This window comes from Pygocentrus nattereri, chromosome 1 (genome assembly GCF_015220715.1).
Source record: "Pygocentrus nattereri isolate fPygNat1 chromosome 1, fPygNat1.pri, whole genome shotgun sequence".
In the NCBI taxonomy this organism is placed as follows: domain Eukaryota; kingdom Metazoa; phylum Chordata; class Actinopteri; order Characiformes; family Serrasalmidae; genus Pygocentrus; species Pygocentrus nattereri.
In genome coordinates this window covers 37,391,675-37,406,369 of record NC_051211.1, presented here as the reverse complement: position 1 = coordinate 37,406,369, position 14,695 = coordinate 37,391,675, and the positions used below count along the sequence as shown (strand labels likewise).

At 41.3% G+C, this 14,695-nt stretch overlaps 1 protein-coding gene across 3 annotated transcripts in view; it reads right to left on the bottom strand.

Moving 5' to 3' along the window:
• tafa5a (TAFA chemokine like family member 5a) overlaps positions 1 to 14,695 on the bottom strand; it is a 150,002-nt gene that overhangs the window by 101,179 nt on the left and 34,128 nt on the right. Inside the window, exon 1 of one of the 3 annotated variants that reach the window (XR_001857824.2) lies at positions 810 to 1,464. The exons of the other annotated variants lie outside the window; for them this stretch is intronic. The gene's annotated coding sequence lies outside the window, so the exon portion shown is untranslated. Of the gene's footprint in view, positions 1 to 809; positions 1,465 to 14,695 lie in introns of those variants that run through there. 3 annotated transcript variants of the gene reach the window in all.

Genomic DNA, 14,695 nt, shown 5'->3' with positions numbered 1-14,695 from the left:
ACTCATCTCCTCCTCGAATGGACGCATTGTTGAATTCTGCATTCGACCGGTGCGTAAAAAAAGTCTATAAATCAAACTAGCATTGCCTTTTCTTTCTCCACAGCTCTGATCACTGCATCCTGCTCACATTCATCCCAGCGTGGTATGTGGGTGGCTTTAAAACATTCATTATGTCTGGCTGTATGATGATTTGTTCTGCACTACGCTTCCAGTGCATGCGGAAACGCTCCCTTTAGCTAAGGCTACACTCTTTAAAAAGAAAAAAAAGATGGTTCTGCAAGGGTTCTTTAGTAAAGGGAATGGTTCTACTTAAAGCCATGAGTTCTGTACAGAACCACTTGCATCCTTAAATGGTTCTTTATGTGGTGAAATTCTTCTTTACGTGAAACCTGTTTTATATGGTTCTAAACAGAACCTTTCAACATGGTTCTACATAGCACCAAAAAGGATGGAAAAATAGAAAGGTTCTTCTAAGTATTCTCTAGCAGGTTCTACTTAGAACCATATACAACACACTCCCCATTCAATCTAATCAGCCAGTTCACTCTGCAAGCATGAAACGGTTCTAGAACTAAACAGAACCATATCTCTCACTAAAGAACCCTTGAAGAACCGGGCTATGCAAATGCAAAAGCAGCACATTTCCCTAGAGATGCTAGTGCAACTTGTCCCCCCAAATCGTTGGGGAAGAAAACTGGCACTGCAGGTGGGCATGGGTATGGGCACGGACACGAGCACATGACCACAGCTCTTACGCACGCGCGCAAAAGCGCACAAGTGTGCGCAAAATGAAAATGAAGTGAGCCTACCTTCTTTGAGGAGGCGCGAGTGGAGCAGGAGGAGCAGCGCGCAGCACAGCGCCGCTCCAGCCAAAGCCCAGGCGACCCTGAGGAGCTGCATGCTGGGGCGCAGGCAGCTCAGAGGCGGCGCTGTCCAGTGCGTCTTCTTCCCATACAGGCGGCAATAAGGAGAGAAGGCAAACAAGCGCAATCCGTCCGCGCGCTTCAAAAGGAATCCCACCCGTCCGCCCACCCAGGCTCCACGCACTCGTCAGCCGCTCAGTCGCCAAACCGCTCGAGCAAAACGGGGTGCCCAGATCTTGTTGCAGGACTCGACAGCATGTTTCCCTCTTGATGTTCTCTCTCTCTCTCTCTCTGTGTAGTGCTGTCGTGCGGTTAGGCAGAGTGACGCACCATCGCGCCGCTTTGCTTTCTTTTTGTGCACCCAAACTCTTCACGTGCTGTTTCACGACCGCAGAGCTCCAGCACTCGCTTTATCTCTTTCCCCTCCACGCAACTTCACAGCCTCACAGTCTCGCCGTCTCTCCGTCCGCCGCGGTCAATCACACGCTACAAACATTCAAAAAACACGCAGGTTTGCATCCTCCTCTGCGCGTCTCAGGCGGAGAAAGTCGCGCGCTGCTGCCGGGTGCGAGCTGCTCCTTCAAATGAAGAAGTTGAGTGCGTTTCTCCGCCTCCGTCCTCCAGCTCTTGCCCCCCCCCCCCCCCCTCTACCCCCCCCACACCTCCCCTCTCCCTCCTCCTCCTCCTCCTTTTTTTCTCAGCAGCCGCAGAAACAGACGACACTTTCTCTCTTTCGCTCCGCGGTGACGTCACGCACCCCCCCCCTCCCCGCCAAAGCACGCTTCTCCCGAGGCGACCGCCTTGTTTTCTTTCCCACCCGTTTACCGGTTGGCCACGCCCCCTACGCTTACATCGGCTACCACTTTCGTACTCACGAGCCGCCCGAGCTCTTTTCGCGACTTGCCTTTCTGCTCGCTGTGTACTGACACATGATCCGCCCCCCTAAATAACAGGGATGTCTAAGATAAGCATTAGGGCTTGGATGAATTCCTGGGCTGATTTCCAAGTTGTTTTATGGAGCAAACCGGAGCAACATATGGAACGGATGTGTGTTCATACCGATATTTATTTGGACTGGTTTAATGCCTCCTACATTTCCACTGTTGACACTGTGAATTGTGGGCAGACGCAGCGCAAAACAAAATAAGACTTGGTGGGTCGACTTCATCAATAAAGACTTATTTATTTATTTAAAGGGAGACAAACAGAACATAGGCGTTTGTACCTAAAGTCAAGTCCATAAATATTTGGCCGCCGACAAAGGTGTTGTTATTTTAGCTGTCGACCATAGGAGCTGAAGTTATATGATAAATGTGACTGTGCCCCTGATTTCTTTTCGATCTGATGCCATGTAACAACCAAGGCTAATAACTCGATACCAATACTAACACAACTACTTTTAAAAGAGGATTTTTTTATTTCCACAGTGAAAACCAGTAAAAAAAAAGGTGGAAATATTAAAAAAAAAAATTATTGGTGTTAATCAAGCTGCCATATAAACTGTCTGTTTACAGAAACAGTGCTAAACGATCTGCAATTATGGAGCATTTTCACCATTAGCTTAGTAATACTGATGTATATTCATTTTATTGCTTAAAAAAAGCACCTAGAGTCGATATCGTTATATAAAGGCTGCTTCTCAGAAAGAAACTGCAGGATCAGACGTGTTGATATTTCAGTATAACTCTGCCAATCCCTAATATATGACCTCAAGGTGCAGACGTTCAGCTTCAATTAGAGGATATTTACATCCAAATCGGGTGAACAGAGAAGGAACTACAATCAATTTCATACACGGACCCCTAATTTTAGGGGATCACAATTATTTGCACAATCATAATTATAAATTAAACTCTCGTGTTTAATACTTAGTTGTAAAAATCTGGAACCCATAGATGTTACTAGACACTGGGTTTCATCCCTGGTGATGCTCTGCCGGCCTTTACTGCAGATGTCTTCAGTTCCTGCTTTGTCTTGGGACATTTTCATCTTCAGTTTTACCTTCAGTGAGTGAAGTGGATGCTCAATTTGATTGTGGTTAGGTGACTGATTTGGCCATTGCAGTTCTTTGCCTTAAAAAAAGTTTTGTAATGGTCTGCAGTATGCTTTGGGTCATAGTTCAACTGCGTCAAGAAGCACTGTCCAGTGACTTTTGGAGCATTTGGCTGAATCTGAGCTGATAATACAGTCCTGTCCACTTCAGAATTGGTCCTGCTGCTTTTGTCAGTAGTTTCATCATCAATAAATCCAAAAGAATCAGTTTCATTGGCAGCCATACATGCCTAAACCATAACACTACCTCCACCATGCTTCACAGGTGAGGTGGTATGCTGTGGATCATGAGCAGTTACTTCCCTTTTCCATATTCTTCCAGTCATTCTGATGCAAGTTGATCTTTGTCTTATCTGTCCTTAAGATGTTGTTCCAGAACAGTACAGACTTTTTTTCTTGTTTTTGACTAACTCAAATCTGGTCTTCCTGTTTTTGAAGCTTACTAATGTTTTACATTCTGTGGTAAATCTCTATATTTACTCCAGTAAAGTCTTTGACACAAACCTCCTGAAGCGTGTAATTGATCCGGCCTGTTGTTGTGATCTGCTGTATCACCCGAGAAAAAAAAGTCTTCCGTCACTCACCACAGTTCATTTCCATGGTCTTCTGGGCCTTTTTGGTGCTTCTGAGTTCACCAGTATGTTTTTTTACTTTTAATAATGTATCAAATAGAGGATTTGCCCAAAGCTAATGATGTTCTATATCTCTGATGGGTTTGTTTTGCTTTGCTCAGTCTAATGACGGCTTCTTTCACTGGCAGTTACAGCTCTTTGCACTTTATGTTGAGCGTTAACAGCAACAACTTTTGAAATCAACTCTAGACCTTTAATCTGCTTATTTGTACAAGTGAAATAATGAAGGAATAACACACACCCTGCAATGGATCAGCTGAGCTGCCAGTGTCAGACTACTTTTGAGCCCCTTCAAATGGAGGCTTCTTTTTTTTTGTGTTAAATGGTTGTATTTCCAGCACCTCCACTCATTTTGAATGTGGTAGACAGTAACAAGAACAATAACTTTGTCAACAACCAAATATGTGTACTGCATACTCATCATCCACTTTCATACATTTCGTTCTACCACTTAATGGTCTCTTTACACAGCCCACCTCCCTTGTCGTCTATATAAGAGTAAAATTACAAACAGTAGCCCATATGTTGCCATGCTCAATTTGTCAGCAACCTTATGGCAAAAACCTTATGGAAAACTGCTTGTATGTGTGATATTAGAGCAACCTAATGCACTCGTCTTGTGTTTCTTTACCTACATGTTCACAAAAAATGTTCCTGCTAAACCTGCCTACCGGTTTAGCATGAGCAGCTTTACATGGCAAAACTTTACATAGTAAAACTTTAATGCAATATTAATTGCTAGAAACCTATTTGAAACTAGATTGCTCTTGAGTTGTATACTGTAAGCTGAATGAATCAAGGCTGGTCATTGTTCACGTTCTCACTTTTCTGAGCCATGAGAGCGAAATATGAGTTTCCCAAAGCTATGGGAATGGGAGAGACATCAGATAGATAGATAGATAGATAGATAGATAGATAGATAGATAGATAGATAGATAGATAGATAGATAGATAGATAGATAGATAGATAGATAGAATTAAGGAGAAAAAATGTGAATAACAGCTGTAAATAACATACAACAATGACAACTGCAAATACATAAATTATACCTTGCAAGCAACTTTATATTAAGAACAACATGGTGTATCAAAAACATGAACTGCTTATTTGGATAACTAGTGGAATAATTGAATTTGTTGTGTACAGCTTTGTTTTGAATTGCTTTGTGTCAGCTGTCAAGTTGAATGGAAATTATGTTGCAAGCAACTCATGAGTTGCAATTAGTTACATGAACGTTTCACCATATGAAGTGAGCCTTGTGCTGTAAGTGTGAGCTGTCAATAAAGAGCAGTTCTGTTGGCTCAAAATGCTTCCCAGTCATAACCTTTCTGTACTGATGCTACAGTGTTCTGCCAATATCCCAAGATTCAGTTTTGCAACAGCCCTCCATGCTGCTAAAATTATAAGATGGAAGAGGCACTCTTTGTCTTATACTGTGAATAATGTAGTTCCAATCATTCTTGATTACTATTTGGCATTGTAGGCTGTTTAGAGTTGAAATATGTGGGTTAAGACGCAACTTATAATGTGATTCAGCTGCGATAAGCTGAATTTGAATGGCAGTTCACTGCTTGAGAGTATGAGCTATGAGGCAATCCAAGTGCAGGAGGCAAGTAGAGGGCGAAGCTCATCGGAGAAAGTCTGTTGACATTTTATTCCAATTGTTCTTGGTTTGTGCTTTCTGAAATCAATTATCAGGCAGGTGGTGTACTCTGGATTAAGCTCTGTAATCTGTAATCATAATTTGGACTGAGCAATGTCTGTCAGTATGGTAGATGCTAACTCATGCATAACCGGTACACCTTGGTTTGCCACCCTGGTTTACATAGACTACCTCTATATATGCTTTTATTTAATAAACAATATAGCTGTTCTTATGTATACTTGAGTAATTGTATGACAAATATTTTCTGCCCTACACCAGAACAGAATTAAATAACTGTTATCTTGCTGCGGCTGAGCTTGATTAGGTCACCTTGCACCAATAGTGATTTATATCAGTTAAAGTCTAGATATGACTTATGGGGGTTTGGAGGTCTGAACCCATATTTAACACTCTAATCACCCAAGTACCATAAGTACCAAGTACCACAAGTACCACCATACCACTCTAATCACATAAGTACCATAATCACACAAGCACTCATAATATAACATATAGTAAATCATCAGAAAAAGAAGGTTTGTGCATGTGAGCCCAAGAACACCATACCCACAGTGAAGTATGGTGGTGGGAGCATCATGAGATACTTCTCTGCAAATGGTACTGGGGCATTAAACATCATTCACGGAAATGTGAATGGAGCGATGTAATGGTGTATTATATGAATATGTATGTAATGAATATTAGAGGACATTTAAATCAGATTGGCCAGGGAGAAGATGGACATTTTAACAAGACAACAGATATAGCCAAAAATAATTCAAAACTGGTTTCTTACAAAGGTGAAAATGCCTAGACAATCTTCTGAATTTAATGCCCTTGAAAATTGAGGATTTACATTTGTCACACCAGTTGACTTATGCAGTGTTAATATCTTTACAGTGTTGCTCCAATGTATGATGCTGGCTATTGATGTTAGCTGACTAGCTAGCCACTACAATTTTAGCTACCACTTCCATGGAACGCCACCACACTTGCTATCTTGTTTGTTTTTAATATTTGTCTTCTGCTGTGTGCTGTTGCCAATAAAGGTAAAAATATGGACTGATTTTGTAATTATTATCTAAACATTTGCTGTCTATCACTAGCTAGTTAGAATATTGCTGTGGGAGAAAGCTGTTACAGCATAATTTACACTCTAGCCACAATCAAATTGCATACAGTCCTGATGGGGAGTAACAAGGGGGCAACAGTATGCAAGACTGTTGCAGCAACTGGCCATTGTCAATACTGTGGTCATTGCAACTCATTTGGTGCCAGCTATCATTGTTTACAGTGAAGGACTCTGTGCCTAATTCCTCTGCAGTGGCTGGAACACAGCACTCATACCATCTCGCTCCCACTGTGATCCATCAGTCTGCCAGACAGCAATTAAAGGAGACCTGTCCAGGAAATGGCAGCATGGGGTAGGCAAAGTGTGCAAGTGACTTTAGATATGGTGAATACATGCAAGCTGCCAGCAAGCACTTTCCCCTCAAATTACTCATAGTGTGACACCCAGGGCATCAAAGCATTCTGTGGCCCTGAGCTACATTTTTATTAGGACCCCTACCATGCCCCACTAAGGGCCATGCGCAAAAACATCAAAAAGTTATGTAGATCAGAATAAAACAACCTAAATAAATAGTCACATCAACACAACCACCATATTGTAACAATTAGGGATGCATATTCTGACTGATCTGTTAACAAACTAATAACCAGTTTACCACATTTTACCTTGAAGACAAAACTTTGCAGACATTAATGCAGGGCTGTAGGCTTATCTTTTCTGGTGCTTTTACTGATGATGCACAGAAAACTAGAAATACACACAAGAATACATTTGAATGAGTATTAAAAATTGCTGAGGGAAATCTGTAGGTTTTCGTGTTGAATGAGTAATAGAGAATGTCTGAGATGATGATGAAGACTCATTGTCTTCTTAAAGGTGTTTTTTTGCTTCTCCTCAGTGGACAATGTGGCAACATGTTAGTTTATCAGAGAAATGTTTCAGTGGCCTAGCTAAAATCAGCTAAAGTTAGCCCAGTAAGCAATAAAGCCACACTGCCTCAGCCTTCTCAGTCATGTCCTATAATCCTTGGCAATGTTTTGGAGTAGTAACTCATTTTACACTACATTTAAAGCATGAGACAGTTCACTGGCTTGTTCTCTGTACATTTTCTCTGTTTCCCGTGATTAACGAGCAGTCAAATAGTGATTTCATTATTTAAATACTGGCAGTTAACTGAGCACTCAAGTACCCGTGCACATCTCTAACAACAATACAGTGAAGGCAGCTGCAGAGCTGATTAATTTTGTTCTTGCTTAAATTTAGGTGTGTAAGTCATTTTCACATTTTAGCATTAGCATCTAGCAAACAAGGCAAAGGACAAAGTCTGTGATCTTAGTATTGCTCTTTTAATGTAACAGGACTTAATATAGTCTTGAATGAGGTAAGCAAACAAAGTTAAATTCCATTACATAAAACATAAAAGAGGGGACACACAGGACAAGGCAGCCCTTAACCAATGGAGTGCTATAGCAGGGGTGGCCAAACCCACAAGCCACCTGCATTAATATAGCTTTTTACGGTTCCGAGGTAAAGTTACATTAGATCAAATGAATAATACAGCTAGCTGTGTTCATTTCTGTATGTGTGTTATTATATATCATGATAAGTTGTGATGGTGAGATTAGATGGAGTTTAAAAAACCTTACCATGAAACTTTTTATGATCTAAATGAACAAATCTCCATTAATATAAGCACATTTTATGACCACTTTTACTATTATTTCATTTGCAGTCACTCACAAGCCACCCTCTTGGCTGGTGTCCTGGACTGCAGCCCATCAATCCCATTGAGTTAAAGGAGTGGAATATAACACAAGTCTAAAGTCTGAAGTTTTGCGAATTTGTACAGTGAGCCATACTGTGTTCTAAACCACATCAACTAGTCCCCACAACCTTAATGATCACTTGGATGTAGTTGAGAGAAGTTCTAGGTACATATTTACGAAAGCAATTAATGTGACTATTGACTTCTGGTGTTGGTTAGCAGCTTTAGCCTTCTAGCACCTGTGCTAAACTAAAGAAACAAAGCAAAGACAGCAAACAAGCATGTTTTGGCTGATTAATTGCACCTGTGCTAAGTGAAAAATTTTGTAGATTTGATTTTCCTGTCAAACTCTTTGTTTAATACTGCCTTGGCGACATGAACCTGCAGCTTCTGTTCCGTGTGCTCTGGGATCTATTGCCCAGTGCCAATGGAAGTTTTACTGCCAGTGTCCTCAGACCGGGTCAGCTCTTCTCTGCCAAGTGGGCACCATGGCAAAGAACACAATGTCTAATACCACTTAAGTTTGACTTTCTTTCCATTTCTAGCTCACACTGACCATCACAGAGCCTTAATGACGGGTTTGCCGCATTTCAGCAGCTGCACTAGATGTGGTTCACCATTGAAGCCGTTTAGAAAGAGGATGGCAATGCGTGGCAGTGTGCAGTCACAATAAAAGAATATTCTAGGAACCCCTCAGTTCCCAAACAACACCTTAATCATGGCAATGATGGAACACCACCAACTGAATTGAAAACAGCATGGCGTCTTTTAAGTTGTTGTTCCTTTAAAAAAAGCCCCCTTCAAAAGTCTGCTCAAAATATTCAGAGTTTCAGTGGATCCATGCTATTCATTATGAAACACACTCCAGGGATTCCACAAGTCGTCCCCCACCCACCCCCCACCCCCCACACACACTTTCTTTTTTAAAAGTTTGTGAAAGGCATGCGATGGAGAAATAATAGTGCACCGTTTTTCAATTTGATATGTACATCTCACTCATAAATATTTGCTGAGATTTGATATGCTCTTAGGTCACCGGATCATAAGTCGCTTATCAGAATTTGTTTTCTGCTATACCTTATGTGTGCTCAGTTCAGTGACAATGACTCATTCGTTTTCCATTTACTGCTACAAAACATCTGCGTCAAAAAGCCCCCGTACAATCAAGCCGCTGAGTTTTGAAAGCCATTTTGTCAAACTCTGCGTGCATGACAAGCCTCCACATGTTGTTAAACTTAATGAGCAGGTGACAAGTCTGGAAGCAGAGGATTTGCTGAAGTAAAGCACGCACAGAGGAATATACACAGAAGCTGTGTTCTCTTTTTTCTTTTTTCTTTTTTCTTCTTGCATGCCTTTCTGGTCACATCCATCATTTCCATTTCATTGGCAAGACAAAGATCTCACCTGTTCTGATCCCATTTGTCACCAATTTTCAAGTGTCAGACTAGAGTGAATCACTGTACTTATGTAGCTGCTGCTCCTGCACCACTGCGCTTGAATATTCATTATCTTGCCTAACTTTCACTGCGTAGGCACCTCATTAACTACTCAAACAACTATTGCCCAGATTGGAAGAAGTCAAAGCAGATTGATGCTTTTCAGCAAGTTTTAATGAAAGACAAACTCCTTTAGTCTGCAGCAAACAGTAGAGACGTATAGTATTCCACCACTCCCACACATTGGATCATCAAATGGGAGGATGATATTTAACTGTGCGTTATGTCAGGTTTAGCAGACACAGTTAGACAGACCAACCAGTGCTGAGCCAGAAAGTAGCACTTAAAAAGTTCCCTCTGCGAACACTGCTGTAAATCAAGCTAATCAAAATGTCTGGAAACACAATAATACTGGTAAATGTACAGAAAGTCAGATCACCCCTTTAGTACACTTCTCTAAAGTTGCATCAGCTCACATTAAGCTGCTCCAAATTGCTCGGAGCCTTGAGCAATAAACAGTGGGACTATTTGTGGTTTTCTCTAAATTAGTCGGGAGAACAGAGACCCAAACAAAGGGACAACAGCAGGCTGCTCGCTAGAGTCAGCGAAAGCCAGAGCCGCTCTAAACGCTCTGTGGTGAAATTTCTGAAGTATGTTTATAAATGCTGCCATTATCATTAAGGGAAAAGGAATAATAGGACCTCCAGGGCATTTTACAGACAGCATAAAATTGTGAGAATGGTTATATATGGTTACCATATAGCCAGTGCATACGGTCAGAATGCAGAATGGCACAACATAGGCAAGATGAGAAGTAAAGTTTTATAATAGATATAGTTTTGCAGATAGATAGATAGATAGATAGATAGATAGATAGATAGATAGATAGATAGATAGATAGATAGATAGATAGATAGATAGATAGATAGATAGATGCTTTATTGATCCCAAAGGAAATTTAGCTTTAGGAAATCAGACCCTAAAAGGATTCAGAAACGTCTGATCCCGCTCCAGACCATTCAGTCTCATTTGCATCTCATTCATCAGCACATACATTGAGAAAAGCATGTCCTAAAAAGCTCAAACACATGGTCTCATTAATCAGCTCCAACTCTATACATAATCCCAAAGGCTTTCTCGTAGGAAATTAACTCCGGTTACTGCAATTGCGTCTATGTATAACCATGAAATTTAAGCCTTCATGCTCCTTTCATCTCACTGTTTATTCAGCACTTTGACCATGGTGTTTAATCATCTTCCAAGTTTTATGCCATTATTTATTATTCAGCGCACATCATAATATTCAGCCTCAGAGCTTATTAGAGTCAAGCCCCTTTCACTAACATCTCCGCGTCGAGTTCGGGAATATGCACGACGTGCTACGTTTGATACGGCATGTTTTGTGTAAATGAATGTAGCGGCGGTGCAGGTTCGGCGCTCATTATGTGTAATCAACATTATAATGAAGCAATACTCACCATCATGTCCTTCTAAAATAAGAATAAATAAATTAATGCTGCGCTTAGCCGTTTAAGCCACAGTCAGTGATGTCTGTAGAGTCATATCAGGATAGGACAGATGGAATATTGCACCTTGGAACTGTTTTAAGCTGTAATTACTCTGTGGAAATTAACAAACTTTTAGAGGAGATATGAAATGACTTGTAGATGAAAGGATACTTAAGTGTATTGTAACCTAAGCAATAAAGTAACCCAAATCCTATTAGTCTTATGTTAGAGAGCTTGACCAATATATCACTTAAAATGGGCAAATATTTAGGTTTTATGGACTCATTGGTGTCAGTATAAAGAAAATAAATAAGCACTGATGTTTAAAAGAAACTTCGTTTGTATTTGCATTGTAAGTTTCTGCCTGAGCAGTTCTTGTATGAACAGATTGTTTCTGAAATCGCTTTTGTGACGTCACAAAAACCACAAACATATGTACATATATTTGCCTATTCGGCCCACAGCGGTCTAGCCCCACCCATTTACATTGAAGTTATAACAAGTCTTTCCACCTGCTTCAAGACAGCTTTTGAACGAGGCACAAGGGCAGCATGTATCAGATTTAAAGTAGAATTCGGCTCATGTTTCAAGATTTTTTTAATTGTCAAGATGTAAACAAAGTCATTCAGAGAGGTTAGACATGAAATGCTCTGTTCTAGAGAAATGTTCTGTTTCTGTGCTGTTTGAGTTGTTATAGTTCACAGTGGTGGTAAAGGAACCAGATGTCCGAAGAGTTTAAGGCCTTTAAAAAAAATCTAAATCACAGAAAGTGATCTCATGAAATGGGTGTGAATAGGGTAAAATGCATTTTTCAAACTGCATTCACAGAGGAGAGGTGCAGGGTGTTTAGGGCAAAATAGTACCCAAAGAAGATTCTAGATTTTACACTATTACACAGATCATTTTGGACAAACAAAATAAAATGGTGCATTTGTGTTGTAGGTATTGCATGTCCTGGTTCCTATCACCACCACTGTAAAGAAATCTGGGCCAGTAAGTTTCTCCACACTAAGTCACATCAAAACAAACCCCTCTGAAAGACTTTGTTTATGTCTCAGTGATTGAAATAAGAAGAAATTTTTTTTGAAATGGTAGAATTCCTCTTTAAAAGCACAGCAACTAAATGAGCCTGCTTAATTCTAAGGGGTGAAATGAGTATAACTGTTTTGTTTCTGCTTTTGGTACACAAGCTACAAAAAATAGAATATGGACCCTTTAACATTAGCATCAGTGACAACGTGTTCCTGTTTGTTGGGCCCCACTTGTGAGCCACCTCCTAGAGCTGTGTTGTTCCATACAGTCTCCATAAATATTAGTAACATGCTTAATTTTGTTTGCACTGGAAATGTTGTCTGCATATGTTCATGCAGACGAGGGCTGTGAGATGGACCAATATATGGACGCTTTAGATGGTACAAAAGCACCCAGGCAGGGGATTAAAGAGGGAAAAATCCATATTCTCTCCCTTGTGATAACCGTGCGTCTCCCGCTCGCATGCAAAGCAGTTCATAGTGAGGCAGAGAAGAAGAGCAGGGGGAAACATTTAAACAAGACAAAGGAGCTAAAATATCACTATGTAAATCAGAGAAGGGGAAACATGGGATTCGCTGATGTGCATGATAAGATGGCTCCCTGCCTGCTGCGCTCGCAAAGATGCAATAGGTTCTGCACGAGTGGAAGCATTCAAATGGCTTTCCTCAAGAGAGCCAGGCATGCAGCAACACATGGTATTACAGTCTGAGGAAAGATAAGGATTGGTCCCAAATACCTCATCTCTATACCCATACATTATGCATAGTGCTGCGGGCTATCGCATAAGAATAGGGTGAAAAGTCATTTCAGAAAAGATAAATAAATAAATAACCAGAAACAGATTCAAAAAACTTGCCCTTGTCTATCAACAAAGTGTGCGGCGATGGAAAGAAAATAAGATCATGAAAATGCAGCAGCGACAGGCTAACAAGGGATAAGAACAGGGAGCGCCCGCGCCTCTTCCATTAGCATACCCTGCAGTCACCTCAACATGTCTCTCGGTATAGTGGAGGGGTGGAAAAAAAAACAACAACAACAAAACAAAACCCTGTGGTATTGAAAAAGGCTGATTATTAGATTCAGAAGCTCTATTCTCGCTCAAGCAAATGCCAACTGTTTGTGTGGAGACAGTTTGCCGGGCCCAGGCTGGTTATACGCTTTGGATAACATGCTGTTGATTTGTAATTTCACAGCGACATCAGGCAGGCCACACCGCTGTCACCGACTCCATCACCGGCCCCGGCTGATTGACAGCCACATTGAATTCATACCCGCATTGCTCAGTTTCAATTACTCAATAAACATGTTGCCTTCAGTTTAAGTTGTCAGGTCTTTGCTGAAGTGCCACTGATAAGCCATCTTCACCCAGATGCTGGAGCCTGATGGGCCTCAGCGAATAGACCTGCGAAAAAACATCCAAAATGGCTCGGCTTCTCTGTAGGGATAACTCAGAATGCAAAACAGGCCAGGTGCTTGCCTGCATATACTGTGTGACTGAGTGAAAAAAATGAAATAATATGAAGACTAAATTGCTGTAAGTCACGGTAAATGTCATCCAGATTCCACGAGGTTATTCATAGTGCTGTCCTTTGTGCAATGCAAGGGGGCAGAAACAATCTAATAGATATTCTGATTAACCGTGTGGGATTTTTTTTTTTTTGAAACCCTGGAAGTGCCTCTTGCCCTGTATCTTCTGGAGAGGATTTACAGCTCAGATCTTCAGTCTGCAGGTGGCAGAATCAAGAGTCTAGAAGCTTCCAAGGTCACCCAACTCTAGCTACCAATGAAGTGTCATTGAGAGCAGGTTTTCTAAAGATATTCATGCCGTTAGCTCCCCGCTGCCTACACCATTTCTTCTGGTAATCATCTCCCCAGTGGGCCAAGGGCACAAATGGGTGTTCCTATCGTTCTGGTAGGCGCAGAAGAGTCAGCATGTGCATCATGTCCCCTTAATGCACTTCATGCCCACTCCCCTTATTATGCTGTAAAACGTCTGTGACGCTTAGCCAATGGAATTCTGGCTCGGTACCTTAATAACGATGCCTTTGGCTTCATCATCAAGCGGCCCAGAGCCCAGATAAGTCACATGCTTGCATCTAAAGCAGACAGGAGACCATTCCAGCACATCGCCTCTGTTTTCACAGAGCTACATCAATTTACATATTCAACACAGCAGTTTTCCTTTTTTTTTCATGCTGCAAATGCACATCTTCCCCTTTTTGGGCATATGTGTATTTATTGATTTATTTATTTATGAGAAGGAACAGTAAAAAACGGAGAGTGAGAGAAAATGTGCTGATGTGTGAACTCCTTTTTGAAAAGGACATTTGTATGCAGATTTGTCCTGAGTTGTTGTAAGGGCTGGCAGGGGCTCAGCGGTGGAGCAGAGCCTCAGCTCCATCTGTGCTGGGACACAGGCACCTGGCTGGCCAAACACCAGCTTAACCAGGCCCTGTCCTCGTGGAGAAGCACTAATGGAGGAGAGCAGACCAGGCAGAGCTCCACTTCTGGTCCAACACTTAAACAGCAAGCTGACCACAGGACGAAATATGTTGTTGCTGATGAAATATGACGAAATATGAAAAACCTCTGAAACAATGACTTTGGGGAAAAAGCCCTGAAATTATCATTCGGAGTGATTTGATCTGCTCCTTTCTAGAGAAAATTGACATAATAGAGGTAAAAGGAA